This window comes from Passer domesticus, chromosome 2 (genome assembly GCF_036417665.1).
Source record: "Passer domesticus isolate bPasDom1 chromosome 2, bPasDom1.hap1, whole genome shotgun sequence".
Lineage (NCBI taxonomy): Eukaryota > Metazoa > Chordata > Aves > Passeriformes > Passeridae > Passer > Passer domesticus.
The window spans coordinates 55,559,104-55,581,406 of NC_087475.1; the positions used below are offsets into that span (position 1 = coordinate 55,559,104).

At 34.5% G+C, this 22,303-nt stretch overlaps 1 long non-coding RNA gene across 1 annotated transcript; it reads left to right on the forward strand.

Annotated features, from left to right (window-relative positions):
- The first annotated feature begins 2,148 nt into the window (after nt 1–2,148).
- LOC135295433 (uncharacterized) lies at nt 2,149–9,465 on the forward strand. The gene is made up of 4 exons (XR_010357527.1): nt 2,149–2,254; nt 4,383–4,549; nt 5,257–5,374; nt 9,342–9,465. It is a non-coding gene; the product is annotated as an uncharacterized LOC135295433 (long non-coding RNA).
- Nucleotides 9,466–22,303: the final 12,838 nt, after the last annotated feature.

Here is a 22,303-nt window from a genome sequence, read left to right on the forward strand (position 1 = left end):
ATGTGTTGATTCACGTATCATCCCAAGGATATCTCAGACATAATATTGACATTATCTGCCTCCAAGGTACAATAAATAAAGTCACTCAAGTTCCACCTAAAAGTAAAGAAATACTACAAAAGTAAGTTAAGTAGGGAGAAGTCAGGGAAGACTCCATTATAATTTCTGGCATTAGCTGATGGGCTGAACCTGTTTTCTCTCCCATAGGGGTCACCCTTGTGTAAGAGCCATACTCAATGGGTGAATGATTACCTCGAGCTAACAGTTGTTAGTGGTTAGAGATCATTAGTATATCCATTTGAATATGTTTTTGCACTCAGACACTATCACCAGGAATCCTCAAAAGATAAGCTGTCACAACTTTATTAATAAAGAGTGCTATTCCATAAACTGTTGGTGCTAGTCCTTCAAGGGTGCTAGCAGTGAAGGATAGAGGGTGACATGCTCAAATAAGTGTGTGGAGACCCATGAGGAGGTCTCTCTGTTTGTGTGTGTCCCTTGATAAGTCAGTCAAATTGCCCTTCAGTCCTGCAGATTGTTCAGTAGAGCCCCCTTAACAGGATGCTGACAGACTGGATGGGCACAAGGATCTCAGCTTTCCTGGGACACCAACAGTTATCAAACACAAAGGGTCTGAGGACACCTATCCTACTCACATGACACCAGCACCAAGTATTTGACTGAAGACACAGGCATAAATACAACCTGCTGTCATTCATTTTAATTTCCAGAAAACAGGTAGATCTGTTGAGAATTTAATTTCTACTGTTCCATAATTTAAAAACATCCAAAGTGGTTTGTTTTTCAACTTAAGTGCAAACTTCCCCTGGGATAGAAATTAAAATGCCAAGCCAAATTTCATCAAACAAAGTGGTTATAAATGCTGACAGGTGCTTAGCTATGGTGTCTGCGGGTTTAGTTGGTTTTCTTTTACTTGGTTGGTTGGTTTTGTTTCATGGTATTTTGTTTTGTGTGGAGGGTTTTAATCCTACAGGAACATAACAGGAACTTTACAGTAAATATAATCATAATTTTCACTTACACTGAAAAATAAGCAAGGAAAAGACATTAGAAGACAATTTTTCTAAGCATTTGGATAAGAATCAGTATTAGCTTAGATAAGATATGGTAATAAATATGTAAGTTATGTATTCAGAAGTCAACAAACATTTAGTTGCAATTTTAGTAATATTTTTAAGAATGTAGTAAATCAGAAATATACTTTGATTTCAAAACTGCTTGCTAACCTAACTTTTCAGCTTTTTATTCCTATCTTATTTATCCTCTATCATTATTTCTAGTATCTTTATTAGCCCCCTCCAAAAAGTTTTCAGAACATTTTTTCTTTGTTTGTTTTCTTTAAAAATGTACAGATTTCAATTCTTAACCTATTGATTCATCACAAAAAGCTGAAGCTTTGCATATCAAGACATCTTTATGCACCCAAAAGCATTCATTACACTGCAATGTATTCAAATAAAAGTACAAGCCCTGCCTTGGAGACCCTTTCAAAATTTCAAAAATATCAATGAGATCAATGGAGTTTTGGTAAAATCTGTGCTTTAAAACAGTACATGGATTCCCATGACTATTTACCTTTAATAGTAAATATTTATTAGATTCATGTACATTATAGTATTTGTATTGCAGAAAATAAGCATTGGTCTTACCACTTCATAGCAAGATTAATAAAAATTCTTTGTGTGAAAAGTGAATATGCTCAGAATTGATTCAAATGTAGAAATAATTAGGGTTAAATAATAAAAATATCTTTCTGGATTCCAGTGTTTAGTTCTTTCATTTTAGAGCATTGACTACTGAATGTATCTAAATTCTACAGTCCTGAAGAAACAATGCTCCTTCCAAATCTGGTGAGACAGCTCTTGTGAAGCGCCTTCTGACTTTTCTTGCAAATGAGCAGTTTATGTCTGCGTGTTATAATCACTGCATTACATGGGCTAAAGGACTCTCCTTTCTTTTCTCTCTATCTTGCTCCTGGCAAGAAACAATGCAGACATTTGCCATTAGCCTGAATGGAGACATGAGGCTGTTGTAAATGACTAATCAGCATCCAACAGCAATCAGAATGAGCTATGTTGGCATACATAAATGCTGACAAAGCAGCACTCAAGTTTAGAAAGTTAAATTAGCATTTTTGTTGAGATAACAATATGAATTGAAAAAAAATTAACAAATGTTGCTCACAGAGAATTAATTTTCAACACAGAGGATGATTTTCTGTGTCCTAAGAGAGGTAAGGTCAACTGTTTTGAAGAGGAATAAATGCTGATTTCTAAAAGATTCCCTCTGACAAGTCTGGACTAAATACCAAACTTTTGGATATCTTGTGAAAAGAGATCTCTCCTATTTTGAAAATAAAAACAATCAAAATTACATGAAAAATATATTGCATACTATTATAAGGAAAATTAATTAGAGGGGAACAGAAAAAAAAAGTCATATAAAAAAATTTGAAACAAAAATAGTTAACAACCCTTTTGGTAGCAAGCTGGAAAATTTAGTTCCTGTTTCCAATTTATTTACTTGGCTTTTTGCACACCCTTTTCTAGCTTATTCTTTTGCAGTAGCATTTTCCCTTCTCATAGGAATATTCACGAATTCTCTTATGGTTTTATTATTGCTGCCACTTCTCAAATGATTATCTTTGTTTTGGCTTAGTGAGTTGTTTTATTTCCTAAGAATGTACAGTGGGGGCACAATTATTATTTTTATTAGTTATTTGTGAAGCTTTGATAATGTCATCAAAATAATAGAAAATCTTAATACATAGTTTTTATCATTAGGGAATCAGCTATTGTCTAAGAAGAGAAATTCAGGCTCAAAATGTTCCAGATTATACAGAGTGTATGTTGCAGTATTTCTGTAGTTCTTATTCTGCATTTATAATGGATTTTAGGCAGGTTATAGTCATGACACAGGAACTTAATTTTATCCATCATAATAAGCCAATGTATATCATGTAAAACCTTCACAGCATCAGGCTTCCTCACAGCCTTTCTTCCTACAACATGAAAGGGGTAAAACCAATGCTATTAATTCTTTCAGAAGATAAGCTTTTTGAATGAATGTCAAAACTATGAAAACTGGGATTTCATGGTTTTCAGAGTACTATAGAGTTTTAAATGGATTTCTGTAAATCACTTTAAAAAAGTATAAAATATTTTTTCACACTTTTTCCCCCCAAAAAGAAACCCACTGTGAAGTTCGATTGTAGCTATTGATGTAGCTTTTCTTGATAATGTGAAAGCATATTCCTCAAACAGATATACTTGTCAATTAGTTTGAAAATTAATACTATGATTTTTCATTTTAAATAATATTCTAATTTTAAAGAATTAAGTGTACTTAAAAATAAAAAAAAATCTTTATTTGCAATTTAAAATAATAGGTAATTTTATTTCACTTACAATGACTGTAGATGGGTTTTAGTTCTTTCACCACAGCACTGTGTGCTTGAACTTGATGGCAACAATTTTTTTTAATTTCCATTTCATATATTGAAGGGAAAACATGTGTCAGATACCATCTATTTAGGCTCTGTCTTTTCAGTCATATAATATATTTCTTTGACAGACAAGATAGATGTAAGTCACCAAAAATTGTGGAAGTTGTGTTTGGTTACAAAGTAAAAGATAATATCTGATGGCAAAAAAGGTTTAGAGATTATATGCCCATAATAAAGTTGCAAATGGATAGAAAGGAAAACTGCAAGGATTTGTTACAAGGTAATCAAATAAACCTATTTGGTGCTATTAAAATGCTGTGGAGTATCTAACATCTGTCCATTAATCCAAAAGCATTTTAATAAATCCTGTCACACCTGACAACACTTTTCAGTTGTTTTAGATATTCCAGAGACTCAAACACAAAGAGATGCCACATTAATAAATTATTACATTGAGCCCTGAAAGAGTTCTAAGAGAAAGATGACAGACTACTTATATGGAAAATGGATAGGAAAACTTTTTAAGAATTAAGAGAGCCATGCAGAGGTTTCTCCCAAAGTTTAATTAATAAGTTATGTCAAACCTGAGAAGCAAGAGCTGTCCAGCAAAGATCAAATGTACAATTCTCTTATATGTACACTTATTTCTTCTTGTTTATCTTGAAGTTTTCTATACTCCTAAAGCAAGTTATATCCATACATAATCTAACAGAACATCATATTTGGATTTTAAACATCTTTTGTCATCTTTGAGACACTAAATGAAAAAAAGCAAACACATTTGAGGATATTTATTGCTTCATTTTAAAGTACTTGACACTGCACATGCTTAGCAGTTGTCTAGAATTAACATGCACTGTTTTAAAATTCTCACAATTCCCTGATGTTTAATCAACTGTTGCTTGACCTGTTGTAGTTGAAGCCCTGAGGATCTCTTTCGGTAAAAGTCTGAAACCCCAAGGTGATTTCTACATATCAAACTGCAGCCCTTTGAAAAAGTTAAAGATGGAGTAACCTGTTGAACCATTTCAAATCTATTTGGGACCGAATTAAACAGAAGCATATTGTCATAAGAAAACATATGTAAGTAACCCTAGGAAAAAATCCAATTGGTCAGATTATTTCTTTAACTTCCTCTCAGTCCACATAATCATGATTCTGTGTAATCTGTATAAAGAAAGCCGAATCCCACTGATTCGACAACATAGGGAAGGAATTCCAAAGAAAGCCCCAAAAATATACAAATTAGTCTGATTCAGAAACAAACATAATACAGACTGAAGAACCATTTTCCTGAAAAGTTCTAATAGACTCGATATTAGGGTTCATTATAAAACTGGATATTGTTTTAAAGCATTGTTAAATGTAGAAAAAATACTTGTTACATTTTCTGCAGGAGAAGACACTTAGATTTCATATCTGTGGGGTTTTTTCAACTATGAAAAAGTGAGATAATCTGATATTTTATAGTCTGTACAGTTATCTCCAATGACAGACATAGGGTACTAGCTCAAAAACACTGTTTTGCAAACCTAATTTCTCAAAGTAAAAGCAAAAAATGCTGAAAAAATTGGAAGCATTCTGTAATGTCTTAGCAAGTATAACATTTTTTATTAAAAGCATGTTGTGGAAAAAGTACAACGCACGAAGAAATTTAAAATAGAAAGATCGCATGATAAAGAGTTTTAAATGATGATAACAAATTACCCGAATTATGTCCTGTGAAATGCATAGAACTGTAATTTAATCCTTTTGTTGATTTTTTCTCCTCCTCCCATCTTCCAAAACAGGAGTGGATATGAGCCTATCTCAGCAAAAAACTGAAATGAGATGTGGAGAAAGGTTCAAAACCTGGCACAAGTATGGAACTCTGAACTTCTAACTTCTTCTGAGTGATACCAGCCATAAGTAAGCTATCTGACAGTAAAATGATACTGGATGCTATAAATACAGCAGGAATGTCAGGAATGTCCCAGATCTTTGCTTTTTCATGACCCTCCTTACTGAGTTTTGTTTTATCGTGCTCAGCCATAAGACTACTCTGCCAAAAGACATCCCCAGACTTGGCTTTCACAAAGTCGTACTTCTCACAACCCAAACAGAAGTGAAGGTGTGTTTTTCTTACAGATATTATTTTTTCAGCTGTGAAGGCTAATGCATAATCAGATGCTAGATTTCAAAAGAAATTAATATATTCAAAGGGAAAAAAAAACAATTGTTCATGGAGAAAAATTGTTTTATGACTTTTGGAGTGATAGTGTCATAAGTACATTCTGACACTTTTCCTCATTAATGAAAGATGTTGTGGTGTGTTGTCATGGTGTGCCTCAGTTTCCCCAGTTCTTCCCCTGAAGTTTCCTTCCCTAGGTGGGGTGTTAATCACCTCTCCTTTCTCCCACCTGTGACCCCTGCTGGGCACTGTCTATCAACCCAGAAATTCCAGGGGAGCATCGAGTGATTGGCAGGTTTAAAGGATGCTCTCCACCCCCTGGGGGGCTGTTGGCCCATCCAGGTGTCCCTCTCACCTGAGACCTCCTCCCCCCATCCCTGGTTAGTGCTCCCACTATGAGGTTATGTACCCTCCCCTTCCTCTTTCACCCGGGTTAAAAGGGTGAGCGCACCATGCACTGGCATTCTTGTGGAGCTGTTACTGGGTTCAGAGGTCGTGCAGTCCAGAATAAAATCTCTGGATTAAACCCTCCTTGAGGACCAACTCCTTCACTGTTGCCTTAAAAGGTTTCTGCAGCACAGGGAGGCCTGAGGAGTGACCCTCTTTTACCAACAAGCCCCAGCACGTAAGCACTGGAGCTCGGGACATGCCTGGACTTGTCCCCACATACTCATAGCTAGCCAGGGCATCTCCGGGGTGCAAAACACCACAGGTGCCACTATTTGGTTCAGCAGCAGGGACCAGACAAGCCAAGGTACATCCGGTTCAGTAATATTGGTAAAATCCAATAGAAAATCAATAATAATGACACTTGAATCACACCTGTAAAATAGGTTGCATAAAATCTGTTATTTCTCACATGTCATCAATGAATGCACTGCATTGGTTTACTTTGTGTTCCTTTCTTCTCCCCAAAAAAAACTCTCTTTTGTCCACTTAACTTGTACAGCTGTCAAACATGCTGTTAGTCTATATTTAATAGAGTAACAATTTCCTCAAACATATTAACTATGAAGAAAATGCTGAAACTACTTAACTGGTCTACCTTAGAATGGAAAAACAGCTCAAATATTTCTGATATGCTGACACTACAAATAGATAATTTAGTGTGTGAGGAAATTTCAAGCTCCAAGAGACTTGAGAAAATAATTTTGTCAGTTCGTGGGTGCCATGGGTAACCCAAAGTGTTATTTGTTCCATATCTACAACCACAAAAAAAGTTTTCTGCCTTTTTAAGACCCTGTGCTACGGCCATAACCATAGAATCTGAGGATGAAGGGCATTGCCAGAGTCCCTTTTAAAGTTGGAGCCTGGAAGATCAGGGAGTTCTCTCTGTCCTGACAGTTGTTTGGGAAGGCTAAGGTTCTGCTTGTATTTCGTTTCTCCTTATTGGTGGAAAGGGATTGCATTAAACAAAGAGGGAGAAGTAATTTTAGAGTGTTTCCCTTTAATCTGTTTTACATAGATTACATGATACTGTCTTATACTGCAACAATGGGAAACTGCAGGTTGGGGCTGGTATTTTTCACTGCAAAGGTATAAGTCACAGTTCCACAGTCATCTGTCTCTTCCCGCACGCCACTTTGGAAACATGCCTTCTTTTAATTCAGCTGAACCTATACAAAGAATTGAATATTAAATACATGTTGAAGGGCAAAAAAAGAAAGAACACGGTTTTATTATGGTTGCTGCTTTTTAAAATAATATGAATTCATTTTTTAAATAAAAAACACTCTTACTCTATCTGCTCCTTTACCACAGAAAAAAAATTCCATATTCATATTTCCCCCCTAAACTGTTTGATTTTCCTGAGTCTTAAAAAGAATTTCTCAACCAAACTGAGTAGAATAGCACAAAGCAAACTAAAATTGTTAACAGCCTGCACATTACTTAAGACGCCCTAGTTATGATGGATGATACAATGATGACAGATGAGTCCTCACTCTCTGCTAAATTCTATCAACCACATAAATTAGTAATGTCATTAATATGATTACTAGCTGCTCACTCACCTTCTGCAGCAGCTGTTGCTTTTTTCCTGGCTTTGGTCCTTTGATTACACAATCTAACAGTATTAGAAGTCAGTATAGAATTTGCTTGCAGCAGGTAAAAACCTACAGTTTATTGGAGGAGAGAAATATATTAAGGAATCATTGATTACATATTAGCATCTTGTTTGCTCTCTAATTGGAAAATATGTTGGGTTCATTCTAATAGTGTTTAAAACTTTGGTTCATTTTTTAAAATTTTGGTTTGTTGTCTCTTGTGTTTTGGAGTTTTTGATTTGTTTTTATGGGGAGTGGGGGAGAGTCCTTTGGTTTGGTTGCGTTTAGTTTAGTTCAGTTTTTCTGATATTTCCCATACAGTGTGCTTCATCTGGAGGTCTGTGGCAGCTCCTTGGGAGAAATGCACAGTAACTTAAGGCAGCCATTTGGTAGTGCCAAGCAAAGTAATTTAAGCAGCAATTTCTAAAATATCGCTAATGAATATTTTTTTCCGTTAGTTTCGTTTGACCAGCTGAGGCAGACAGCATTCAGATCAGCATTTAGCTCTGTGAAACTAGCATATCAAAAACCTTGTGACAGAGGCTGTGTCTCTTTGATCTCAGCTATGATCCCATTGATAGTCCCACAATAAACATCATTTCAATCCCTACGGATTTCATTAAAAGTATTGAAGATATTGTATTAATTAATTCTAAAAAATTCAAGAAGAGTTGAGGCCACTTTTTATTATTCTTGCCATGTACCAATCCCATGGAGAGCCGCAGAAAATAAATTCAAGCTTCATTGAATTTAATCACTAGAAATATTTTGTGGGATCACGATTTAGGTTATTAAAGTAAGTGTATTCATGTTTATGAAGATTTTTGAAGTCTTCAGTGGTACATATATTTATTGTTTCATTTCTGATATTCTGATCCATAAACCACGCTTTCAATAATAGGAAAGTTTAGGACATTTTTAATTTCTCAGAAAAGTTACTAAATATTTCATTGTAATCTATTATTGCTAAAACTTATTTACAGTATATTAATGCAATGTATTAAACAGCATTTAATAGCAAGCGATGAAAGATTGTCATTAATAGTTAAAACTGAATGATAGTGATCGTATAGATAAAGTGCATATCGTTATGAAGTATTATTATTTTTTTAGCATTATTCTTTGTTGGAATTCACATTACTTTGAAGGTTCAAAACTTGACATGGGCCTGTAAACCTCCTCTGAATTAGTAAAGTCTTATTCTTCAGAATATTAACTCCTGATTTTCAGCATAGAAGATGTATAGCAAAAGCACTTCACAGGCTGAATATTTATCTCTGATACATCAAATCATGCATATTCTACAGAAAAGAAATAGGCGCAAGGATATTTCTTCTCATGATAATTCTATAAGATTCTTGTTCTGTCAGTGAAAATTTCAAAATAGGTTTTCTCAAATTCTTTAGCACTGCTAATCGCTATTCACTTCGATATCAGAGACACTAAATTTTATGAAAATGAAAACTAAAATAACAATTGTCAGTATGAAGAATAAAAAAATCCTCCTCCAACCCCTTTTTACTCTGCTCCCACTTTCATTGGGTATTTCTCGTAACAAAATAGTCGTTTGGTAAGAATGATTTTTTTCAGTCTGGCAATTTTAAATGCAATGAAAAGCAAAGGTGAACAAAATCAACTTATTCCATATATTTCTTGCTAGTATATCCTCACTCTTGTGGGAATATGACGCTAAAGTGAGAGAGAGAAAGAAGAGAAGAGAAGAGAGAGAAAAGAGAGAGAAGAGAAGAGAAGAGAAGAGAAGAGAAGAGAAGAGAAGAGAAGAGAAGAGAAGAGAAGAGAAGAGAAGAGAAGAGAAGAGAAGACAAATTCCCTCAAAACGAAACCTTATTTATATGTTGTGCCCAGTCAAGGACAGCTTTTACTCTGCCATTTGACATTGATTTGTCATTACTCCTAATTTGATAAATTAAGACTGACATATAACACACTAGCAATTGTTTTGAGAAGTGATAGAAACATATACATTTTCTTAAAAGTCTGAATGACTTGTGACCGCTCTCATACTGATTTGAATAGACTGTGGAATTTCAGGAAACTGAAGGATCTTCACTTCTCTATAGATAACCGGATTCCAGTTGTTGGAGGTTTTTATGTTGTTTTTTTTTCTTCAATAAAAACTGGTTCACACAATCCTCTTTATGCTTAAAAAGACATCATTACAAATAAAAATCTGAATTAGAGAATTTATACTTGGAGAATTTATCCTGTAAATGTAAATGTATTTATATACAAATCAAAAGCTAGTCAGAATCTAAAGTTGCAGATTTTTCTACTGTGGTTAGCACAATGTAGATGTGCAAAATAGAGAAAACCTTTATTGTTGTGAGCATGTATGTGAATTTGAAGTAATTTTGCTAGCACCACAAGAATTTTCATTACTTCTTGTTTCAGAATGATGAAATACCCTCCCTATATCCATCTGTCTGTCCTCAGAAGCTGCTTCTATTTGCAATTCCTAATGGCAGACACATCATGCTGGGAAGCAGTGAGGCCACTCACATCAAAACACTTTAACCTAATGTGTTATGACTAACTGCGCTGGGTGTTTTGCACTGAGGAACAATGTGTCAGCAACCAGACTAGGATACTTAAACACACTTGCATTGGGTAGTCACTCAAATTAAAACAGTTAAAATGGTGAAGATTGTAGAATAAAAAAGACCCTCAAAATATTACAATTTATTCATACTTATTGACCTGTATATAGACCTGTGATAGATGTCAGATTGTGCTCATTTCTTGTTTAGATCTTTGCAGTGCTTGTGTAGAAGAATCTTAACTTTGCATGCTTTTGAAAGTGACTGGCCTGCATGTTTAATGACAATCTCTCACTTATAAAACAGTGCAACCAACAAGTTTTTAAATGACAACCTATCCCTGTGTAGTTGGAGTGTTGTCTTTTTTTCTGGGTTTTTTTAATAGTATTGAAAGAGGCAGTATCAAACTTGCTAAATTTTTCAGGTTTGCATTCTATAAATTTACCTTTCAGATGTATGACTTTTTTTCTCTTGAGACTCTATAAGATTATAAAATTTTGTCTTCTGTATCTTGAAAAAGAAACCCCCAGTGGATGGATTCAAATTTCCAGTCATGTAAACCTACCATCCCAATTTGTTTGTGAATCAATCAATTCCATGAATGTTAGAAATTCAAAACCCTTTTTCACCACAAATATTTATCAATCCATAAGTGAAAGGAGGTTGTAGCCAGCTGGGGGTCAGTCTCTTCTCCCAGGTAACCAGTGACAGGAGAAGAGGATGTAGCCTCAAGCTTCACCAGAGGACATTAAAGATAGACATGAGAAGGAATTTCTTTGCAGAAAAGATTGTTAAACATTGGAATGGATAGCCCAGGGAGGTGGTGGGGTCACCATCCGATGCGTTGTTCAAGGAAGAGCTGGACACGGCACTTAGAGCTGGGGCATTGTTGCCAAGGTAATGATCAGTCAAAGGTTAGACTCAGTTATCTCAGAGGTCTTTTCCAGCCTAAATGAGTCCATGATTCTCTGAATATGTTAGTCTACAGAATATTGTCTTTTTCTCAGGCAGCAAAAATCTTACATTCATAGCTAGTGAATGAACTCTCCTCGGCACAAACTGGGATCTGTCACCACTCGACAAAAGTCGTGTTCTAGCACTTTCTCAAATGTGTAGGGCAACATTTGTAAACCATTTTAACCTTCAGATTAAGACAATAAAAATCAATTAAATGCTTCCACTTTTCTTCAGACCATCAGATACACAACCCATATACATATACATATACATATACATATACATATACATATACATATACATATATTAATTAATTTTTATATTTTTCATCTAAGTAATTTTTATGCTTTATGAACAGAACAAAACAGTTTATTTGTGAATGTCTAAGTAACAGATATATATGCAATATCAACATTATTAATATAATGTGAATGATTATATTCTTATGAATAAACTAGTTCATCCCTTGTGACAACTTTCTCTTGGAAAACATTACCAGATCACTGTAAATAGGCATTACCAGAATGTAAATCAGAGTCCAAAATGAGCAAACAGATTTCATAACAGAAAAACTTTTCAACATTACATTTTCCTTCTATTAAATGGAGTTAGTGGAGATGTTGTGCATCTATGCTTTGTTAAAAGTTAAATTTATGTGAAGTGGAAATTACAGACAGACTTACACTAAACCAGAAACAAATCGACCTGAAAATGAGGCTACAACAGTGCCTCTGGATCTTGGTCAAGAAATCTCTCTAAATATACTAGAATATTTAAGAATACAGTCTAGACAGAAAAGACACATAAACAGGTGAAATTATCTGCAGTACAAAACAAAGAAGATCAGATTCTTGTGGGCTGGTCTCCAGAAGCCAAACATTTGCTCGGGAAAGGAAAAAACAGTATATGCTCCTTAACAGTCAATTCCTGTTTCATAGAAAACACTCTGCATAAGCAAACAGTAGTGTGCAAGGACAAGACTGGTATTTAATAATACCTAATCTATCTGAAACAGGCAAAAGGATCACAGTTTAAATCTGCAGTTAAGATAAAAATGTAAAAGCATGATCTACTATACTTTTGTAACATAGGAATTTGTTTTATTCATGGCATAGCTAGGTTTGCAGATGAATCACAATTCCTTCCACATCCAAGCAAAGCTGCAACACTGAGCCTTGTGACAAGAAAAATGAGTTAACAGCAAAAACAACTGTGTCTTGTGACACGTGCGAATAAACAGAACAATACATCTTGCTTTTATTTTTTCTTTTCCCTCTCAAAAAACAATGGACACAATGTATGTGAGGACCTAGAAAGTGAAGTGCAAACATCAATCAGACTGGCATTTCATAGTGCAAGGCCTCCTAGCAGAGTCTTTGGTAATATCATGGTAGTACAGATTCTTAGTGAGAGCATAGTTCCAATTCACATCTTGCATCTGCACATGCTTTGACTTCACTCATATCCTTCTCAATTCAGAAGCTCTGTCACCTTCTGAAAGCAAAATAATTATAAAGAAACATAGGTGTTTTTTGTCTATTTTCAAAATGTGGATGGACAAATTATTTATTTCTTGCTGAGAATTAACTTGGCATTTTGCATTCCCTCTGGCAGGAGGAAGAAAATTATTTTAGTTGAGTGTAAATATTCCTAACAAATAGAAGAAACAAGAGCGTCCAATTTTTGGAAATAACCATAGCATATGTCCTTGTATATACACATTTTGTTGCTTCACTACTAATCTAAGTATCTGGAAAGTAGTGAGACCGGATAATACCTTTAATCTCAAAGGCATGTGCTGGAACTGGGCATTCCATATGTGACACAGACCAGAAATATCTCCAAGCTAAAATAATCTACTTCCCAGCTGAGTGATTGGAGCTACTTCCATAGTAACAATATTTTTTCCTCTATTTTTTGCCTCATATATCCAAAGCATCAGCACCCGATGTACCAAAAACTGCTGTCAGCTTTCCCAGAGCATTTCCAAATTCTGTGAAGTCCATACAATTTACCCAGTTGGAAGTCTTTAAGAACTATATAATTTTCTTTGAATTATCTTATAGTCATTGCTGGTAGAAGCTATAGCTGCCATTCACATGAAAGTATTTAAATTTATAATGTACTGTACAAGAATGAAAGAAAAAAACTCTTTTGCTCAAGTCCACTTCTCACCTGCAAAAAATTTTTTCTTTCCCAAAAAATTAGAGTGCAACATCTAGCATGCATTTATATTAATAACAGTTGTGAGCCTTGATTTGACGAGAAAATATTGAACAGAACAGAGCTATACTTTAAATTTTATCTTTCACTTTTGATACTGAATAAAGTGAAGCAGCACTCGATGTTCCAAATATGATATTTCATTGGAATGTTCTTTTACTTTTTTTTACAAAGACGTGTATTTATCTTTTTTATCTACCACAGGTTTCCTTGGTGATAAGTTGCTGTAAGAACAAGAAACAATGATAATGATATCTGAGGTAATTTCACTGAAAAACTTGTATTTCGAACCGTACTTTAATATTCAAAAAAGTGATGCTAGTTTTATCGATGTCTATGAATGCAGAAATACTGCATGTAAAAGAATATAAAGACTATCTTCTGAACACAAAAAAACAAGGCAAGACCTTAAAATATACTGAGACGATAATTTAGAACCATATAATTTGCCTTGAAACTTCAGTTTTGTTAAAACTTTGAAACTGTGCATGAGGGATACTGAAAGGGTTGCTGCCTCAAAACATTTCAGCTCTGTGTGTGTGGCAGAAGGGACAGGTCAGGCCTTGTTCTGGTGAGGTAATGCCTCGCTCCACACATCCCACCCCCAGCCTGCAATGGTTGCCAATTCGTGTTGAAGCCAAGGCAACGCTCCACAACTGCCTAACTCAGCTCCTGAGTGGCCACCACACAGGAAGTCTCACCTGGGGGAAGAGCCTAGGAAAGCCGAGGGATAATTAAACCAGAGTATCAGGCAATTACACGTCGTGGCCCTACCTTTTCTTTGGGATTTGTATTCAGCTGAGACACTGCTGGAACCAAGAGTGCTAGCTATATCCTTTTTCTGCTCTTGCTCTTTCTTTTCAAAGTCTGATTGACTTAAAATTGGATGGGTTGGAGTGTGCTGAGTTAATGCTTTGTGAAATGCTTTATGTTTATTAAATGTTACTCTAAACTTTTGCCAAAATTCCCTGATTTTCTGAAGTTTGCCAGGTTTTTTTGTTTGTTTGTTTGTTTTTGTGGGGGGGTTTTGGTGTTCTTTGTCAATATTTTCTCTTGTGTGTCTAACTGAAGGTACATGAAAGAATTTTAAGCCCTTTTAAGAGACTTGTCAAGCAAGCTCTGGGACTTTACAATGTGAAGCTGGATATATTTTTTTAAACAGTGGAAAAAACTCCACAAAAAGTCCAACTTTGCACATTCTTCTAAGAGAGACATTGACTGGAAGCTCTATTCCATACATGACAGATTTGACATTTGAAACTATCTATTGTTCAGTATAAGAGTTAGAGATAAAATTTTAAACATTCCCAATGTAATGATATAGAGGAACAATTCTGAGTCAAATTAAGACTGAGTTAAATTTCTGAGTTAAATTAATTTCTGAGTTAAATTAAGCCAAAATGCTTTCTTACAAAAAAATATCAACAAGAGAATAAAAGACAGCCATTGGCATCTTCTGACACAAATAATGAAAACTTCTTTAACTCTAAAAAGTTTCTGGGTTTTTTAAAGAAATAATTTTCTAGAGCTTTACATTTCATTGAAATCCTTTACAGTTCTTAAGATTAACGATCTACCTTCTTATTGGTTTAATTTTCCTTTCTGGTGAGATCACTTGCATGAACACAGGAAATGATCCAATAAAACCTGTCTCTGAGCTGTACACAATGGATTAATGGAAATCAAATAGAGAATATATAGGCCAGTAAAAAAGAATAATTTAGTTTAGATCTTTGAAAGTCTACAGTGCAGTGTTTAAGCCAAAAGCATCATAAATTTTCTGCTTAATAAAAGAGATACCATGGATTTATGATAATTTTATATAAACAACAAGAAACCCCCTAATTATTGAAACAAATGCATAACATTGACAGGCCATAACCTAAATGAAACTATAGATATGGATTATTCCTAATTTTTTGGTATAACAAGAAGAATTATACACACTTTTTTCTCAAATTTAAGATAAGGTAAGTCTTTTTTTAGTTGCTATTTATTTTTTTGAAAAATAATTTTCAGTGGTAAAGAAGCTCCAGTGGATATTTTTCAACTTTGCATTTGTGAAATTTTCCAAATTATTTCCTATCAGGGTGAGAATTGCAAGGTGCATATCATGAGCTAGGCTGAATTATGCACTACATTTTGTTTTAATTTAGGTGTGTATAATATGCAAATTGTTTAATCTCATCTAATGTAAGATATCTTAAGGCTAGACTTTGATGCAATTTAGTGGCTGATTCGATAAACAATGAAGAGAGAAACACCTCCAGTAATTCGTTCCCCTCATCCTAGGAGAATTATAAAATGTTATAAAGGAGGCATTTTCAGAGACTTTAATTCCTGTCATGCTCAGTGACAGTGATCATTGGTTTTTTAAACCACTGTTTTACCTGCAGTGATCTGTATACATATAATTTTTTTAATACTATACAATTTTACAGACGTTTTTCTTTTCATCATGGGCATGTTAAAATGGACCTTCCACTATTGTGAGATTATAATTTAAGTGATCATAATTGTTCTATCAGTCAATGAGAAACAGTAATCTGTTTCAGCATGCTAAACATATTTCATGTCTACTGGGATTTAAATGCAATGGCTTATGTCATTTCATCTTTTAAGCTCTTGCTTCGAAAGTGTCAGAAAAAAGAATACTTCACTTGGCACTTGTTGACAGCCTCTGCATAACACAGTCCTTGAACATTTGAATCATCTCTCTTTCAGTTGAATGTAGTTTTTTAGAAGATTTCCTGAATTTTAAAGCTGAGTAGCGCATATTTGTAATGATTGAACAAGGTCAGGCTCTTTTCTTTCTCTTTTTTTTCTTCCATTTTTAAACCTTTTGAGTGTTATATTGTCTTTTTTTCACATATGCTATAGAATAATTTTCAAAAGGTTAATTTTGTCAGCTATCACATTGTGTTTGAACTGCTGTGATTACAAAAAAAAATCTTGTTATTTAACATTCAAGCAAAAGAATTGAATTCACAAAAAGGTATAGGTCTAGTTGTAAAGCTGGACTTCTCTGACTTGTTAAGGATTCAGTAAAGCAACTTCATGTAGTCCTGTAACTGGGATTACTTAACTAGAAGACCCCTAAGTATAAATATTTACTAACATACTTCCAAAATGATGGGTGTGTTCAGAATTAATGATAATGGAAAGAAAATTATAAATGTAAAATGCATATAGAACTTTGTAGTGAGGTTTTAAATTCTATACAACCACAGATTCTTAAGCATTTTTAGACATCAAAAAACAGGACAAATCTAAATTTAAAGAATCCTTCAGATTCTCTTGACATAAGAATGAAGAACATAAAATTATATTTTTTCTTATATATTGAGTATATTTTATCATAACAAAACTCTTTCCTCAGGACCAATGCTAAAGATTATCTGCAAAGTAACTCACAGCACTCAGATGACATTGAAGAATATAAGCTAACAAGATCTTCTGAATGTGATAGTAGGAAACAGACATTTATTGGAAATGTTTAAAGTGGTTTTCTGTGATGGTGTAAAAGCTGTGTTTTGACATAGGTTTACACTTTTTGAGCTATAGGACTCAGATACGTTCCAATAAGGCAGTTAAATAATGTGGAAGTGTAGCAAAGCATTTAGTTCTGCAAATGAGATAAATGTTGTGGAAAGTGCATCTTCTACCACCCTGTGGCAGTTTAGAAGCACTGCATATTAGCATACCTCATTAAATATATTCAGCTTAATTCATACTTCTTTAATGAATTTACTCACTAAGTAACACAAAAAGAACTCAAAAGATCACTGCCCAATTAAACATGTGCATATGGAACTAAAAAATTGCATTAAAGACATGCTCTATTGGAAACATTGCCTTTTTAGCAAGCAGTGCCATTTGTAAGAAAATAAAAAATACATTATTATATACATTTGTCATTATTTAATTTCTAGTAACCATTATATTGTTATAAAAGTCACAAATTCTGTTTTATTACCACCCAAAATTTATTATGTTAGAATCACTGTCTTGCAGTTGTCCAACTCTGATGTGTTGAAGCACTCAGTCTTCCATTATCAATTAATATTGCTTGTTTTCATTCTTCTGTGTAAAGATGTTGTTTTCAGAGGGCTTTTAATGACATACATTCTTGGTTTTCAAACTATGTGTCAAGGTCATACAGGAAAAGTATTACCTAATATCATGTTTATTTTACTGTAAGATAGCATGCTTATAAAACATAATAATAGTCATATAGTAAAATTAGCATGATAATAATTTCTAATTTTAGCAAATATTATAAATATTTGGCATTAATTCAAGTTTCCAGGCTTTATTTACCAGAGATTACTAATAACAGAATAATATAATCTCAACAAAATATCAGACAATCTGCTTTTCTCCTGTTTTCATCAGGAATCTTGGTCAAATTAGTAATTTCAGAATTGTGCTAATAATTCCCCCTTCAGTTATGGAAATGTACCTTCTTTTTGCCATAGATATTTTTCTTTGTTAGAAAATGCTAAGAACATGACTGTAAATCAATCAAATATTGTTCCCAAAAGCATGCTCCTTTTTCTAGAAATTAAGTGTAGAATGTGCACAAGGCAGTTCTGGAAAGAAATTAAATCAGCAGTTGAGAGCATGAAGATATTTAACCTGCATTTTATCACACTGGGAACATTGAACCAAAATGTTTTTCTCATTTTTTCTTGAGTTACAGGCTAGCTGTTTGAATATTTTTTAGCAAATTCTGAATACCTTCAAGAGGTTAAGTCATCCATGCTATGCAACACTATGTTTATAAGCTTAAAGAAGGGGATGAAGTGTGAATTTGATATGATTACAAGACTATACTTACAGAAAGATAAGGATATTAGTAGTTAAGCCATGTATAAAGCTTGAGATTATCGTATTCAAAGGAAGAAGCTTCAGAGGTGTTAGATGTGATTTTTACTTGAACAGACCTCAGAGTTAAACATTGATAAGGACCTAATTTTATTGTTCTAAGAATAATAGAGATCATTATAATTTCATTCATATAGTACTATATCTATATTCATTATAGACAGGATGAATGAGCTCCTAAACCTGCAGGTGATAGATATATTTTCTTCTCAAGTAAATTTGTAGTCTCACCCTCCCTTTCCAGTGTTTGTATATATTGGTTTTTGTCTAGATAATTTCAATATTTTTGTTTTTTAAGCAAAATAAGGTCGGTATAGAGATTTATATTCATGTAGAGAGACTTCACTGATGGCTAGGCTGGCACAAGCTGGTGGTTTGTATGTGTCTGCATTTGTACTGCATATGGTGTGAAACTACTCATGTGTTAAACTGCTGAACAATGTGACAAATTACATTTACCATGCACCTGTGGCTACCTCACCTGCTTTGTAACCACTGAACCCTGTCCACCAGGATTTATTCTAACATTCTGATTCTCTAAGCAGCTTCACGCAGCATATAAAATATCTAAAACCCCTGACTGAGAATTGCTACCACGTAGTGCTTCCACTCTGATTTATGTTGATGTGAACTTCAGAAATGGCAAGGAATTGTGCCTTTTAACTAATATGAAGTATAATAGGATGTCTATCACAGAAGGATGAATTTCAGCTTTTCAGTTCCTCAGTGAGTTGTAGGAACATAGATTGAAATTAGTGTTGCAAAATGGATGTCTTGAGACAATTTTGTCTTTACCATTTATTTTTAAGGGATTATATCCTAATCTTGTTCTGCTTTCTGAGGCTTCCTTTGCACTGTGTTAAGTAATAAGACATTGTTATTTTGATTTCTGGATAAAGGCCTCCTGTCCTTACCATCTGCTGCCTTGTCTTCACAGATAGATGAATAAATTTGAGACAAGACAGAAATTAAGGAAAAGCTGCAAGAAGAAAGGAAGTTTATTCCTGGGGTTCAGAAGGAGGAAGAGGATGGTATTTCAGTCTTTTTTTTTTAATGTCCACAGAAGCCATGATGCCTGTGAAAACTGAAACATCACTTTCTATTCTTTTGTGTTTCTTTTTTTATTTCCTACTTTTTTTGGTTGTTTCTTCATTAGCAAGGACCAATTTACTAGAGGAGTGCTCATTCCATTTGATCTACAGCCATTCTCCAGAGAGTCAGAAGAGGAGGATTTATATGTTGATTTATTCTTGATTTTGATATATGTGAGAAACAAGAGGTGTTTAAGGTAGCAGCTCATACATCCAAGCAAACAGCTCTGCCTTTCTGAATTGCAGATATACAGTCTTCCTGGTTTTGTATACTTGAGAGGCCTTTGAAACAGATACGCCTACAAATTCTATAGAGGTGATACTTCTTTCATATCTGCTTAAATGTATGACACTCAGGAAATCAGTCTGAAGTTCTTCCCACAGTCTTGCTCCCTTTGTGAGCTGCTGTAGGCCTGTAATTTGACCTGTGGTTTATGTAGTTCTAAGCGTGGTTATTTGCATTAACTCCATGCTAGCATGCACTGGTTTTGACTGATAATCAGTTAATTTTCTTTCTAATAGTCAGTATAGGACTGTCTTTTGGGTTTGGGAGCAAAAGCAGCTTTAATAACAGGTGTTTTAGGTGTTGCTGAGCAGTGCTGACACAGCCTCAAGCATCTTTTCTGCCTCTCACCCCACCAGTGAGGCTGGGAGTGCACAAGGAGTCAAAATGGGGCACAACTGATCCCAGCTGACCACAGGGATATTCCATGCCACACGGCATCATGTTCAGCATATAAAGCTGGAAGATGGAGGAGAAAGCAGAGGGTGCTCTGAGTGACAGCGCTTTGTCTCCCCAGGTGATCGTTACATGTGATGGGGCCTTGGTTTCCTGGAGATGGTTGAACACCTGCCTGCCCACAGAAAGTGGTAAATTAATTCTTTGTTTTTCTGGGCACATGGCTTTTGGTCTACCTATTAAACTGTTTTGATGGCAAACCACGTGTTTTCTCACTTTTACACTTCCTCATTTCTCCCCCATCCCACAGAGAGAGGAAGGGAGGGGAAGTGCAAGAATGGCTAAAGTGTGGGGCTGCTGACCAAGGTAAAACCACTGTAGTCATAATATTCTTATATTTAACAAGTACAGAACTGAATTGTTCATTCATATATATATATACCTGAAGTCCATGTGATTAAAATTTTTATGGTTGAACAACTACCAACCATTTCTGAGATATTTCAAAAATAAATTATAATGAAAAACTAGTCAATTATTATGTTCTGATATTAAGTGCCAATTTCTATGGCACTTAATATCAGAACATACTTAAAAAACTAATCTGGAGCCTCCTTGAGTGTGAAGTTCATAGAGTTTTTAAGAAGTCAGTACCAAATTATGATACTAGATTTTAGATACGGGGAAAATAACACCCATCTTTCTACACCAGAAGATGACCTAGGCTTTATGTAAAGGGAACAGAGACACAGGTGAGTCAAAAGCAGTGCTCTAATGCATAAAAATATATAATCATGTTTTGATGACGCATTGTCCTGTATTCCACTCTGATATGTGCGTAGTGAGATGTCTCCTGTTATTTCACCATTATTCCTTTACTAGATTAGAAGTTCCATCACCATATCAAGAGGAGATTCTTCTTATGTACACAGACATTAAGGCTAAGAGAAAAAAAAAAGCATGCATCTGAGCTAAGTATGTGTATATAGGATAGTATTTTTTTTCTGAGGTTGTACAAGTAGAAAAAAATATTGTAGCTTCTCAGAATGTTATTAATACAGGGAAAAAAAAACACATTCATAGATCCTAAAATATCACTCTTTTCCAGCTCAGAAAACTGCTTGTTTAGCATATGTTCTTAATTTCTTTGGTAAAACTCTGAATATTTATTAATATTTGAATCCTTTTGAAGGCTTTAAATAGAGAATAGGGAATTTCAGTTAACATGTGTTTGACCAGCTTGTAAATAAACTTTGATTCTGGCTTAATATACAGCCCAACAGAATATTTAATTGAGGTGTCAGGTGGTTAGAACAACAGTTTTATACTTTGAAAGAGGGAAAAAATGTTTTCATGCAAAACCTTTTTACAAGATGACTGTGTTGTCCTGATTTGAACTAATTTATTTGGTGTAACTGTTAAATCTTAACTGATTTATATTTTTCTGTTGAACTTATTGTTTAACATACACAAAATTTGTTTTATCAAATAGGATATTACAAAGTATTAATGATCAATGTATGACATAAAAGTCAAAAATTAAATGCAGATTCAAATACAGTTTTTCATCATTTCTTTGGATTTTCTAATTGTATAATAATGTTAATTAAAAAACAACAAAGATTGATATCAAATATGAAAATGTATACTCCAACTGAATGTAAAAGAAAATTGTAATGGAAGTTGTAGTTCAGTGAAAAAATGATGACTATTTGGGCGAGGCTTAAAAAAATTAGTTCCCTTCATACAACCAAAATGAACTAAAGAAGCCTGAGCATAAATGAGAATCAGCTTCATAACATCTACTTTTACAGGTAAGCCAGGGCCTGAAACAATGATACAGGTGTCAGGCCCATCCAGCAAGCAGCACCAGAGGTGGAGGTGGAGGCTGGCATTTGTTGCACAGCTTCCCTGGTGTGAGGACTGATGCCTTGGGCTGGGCAGTTTGGCATTCCGGACCATGGGCAGGGTGGAGGGAGCTCCCTAGAGGAGCTTGGGCAGGGACCATGAAGCCTTTGGGTGCCGTTAAAGCCTGGACAAAAAGTCTTTAAGCATTAGACATGTAAGACCAAGACTCAGTCTGGAGACAAAGTTGAAATCTAGTTCTCTAATTGACTTCGTAAGTTGTCTCAATGCAAAAGTATTTATGCAAAATCTGGTCCCCTCTAATTTTTCTGTCTTCAAAACAATGAAGCTCAATGAAGCTTATATACTCTCAGAGGATTAC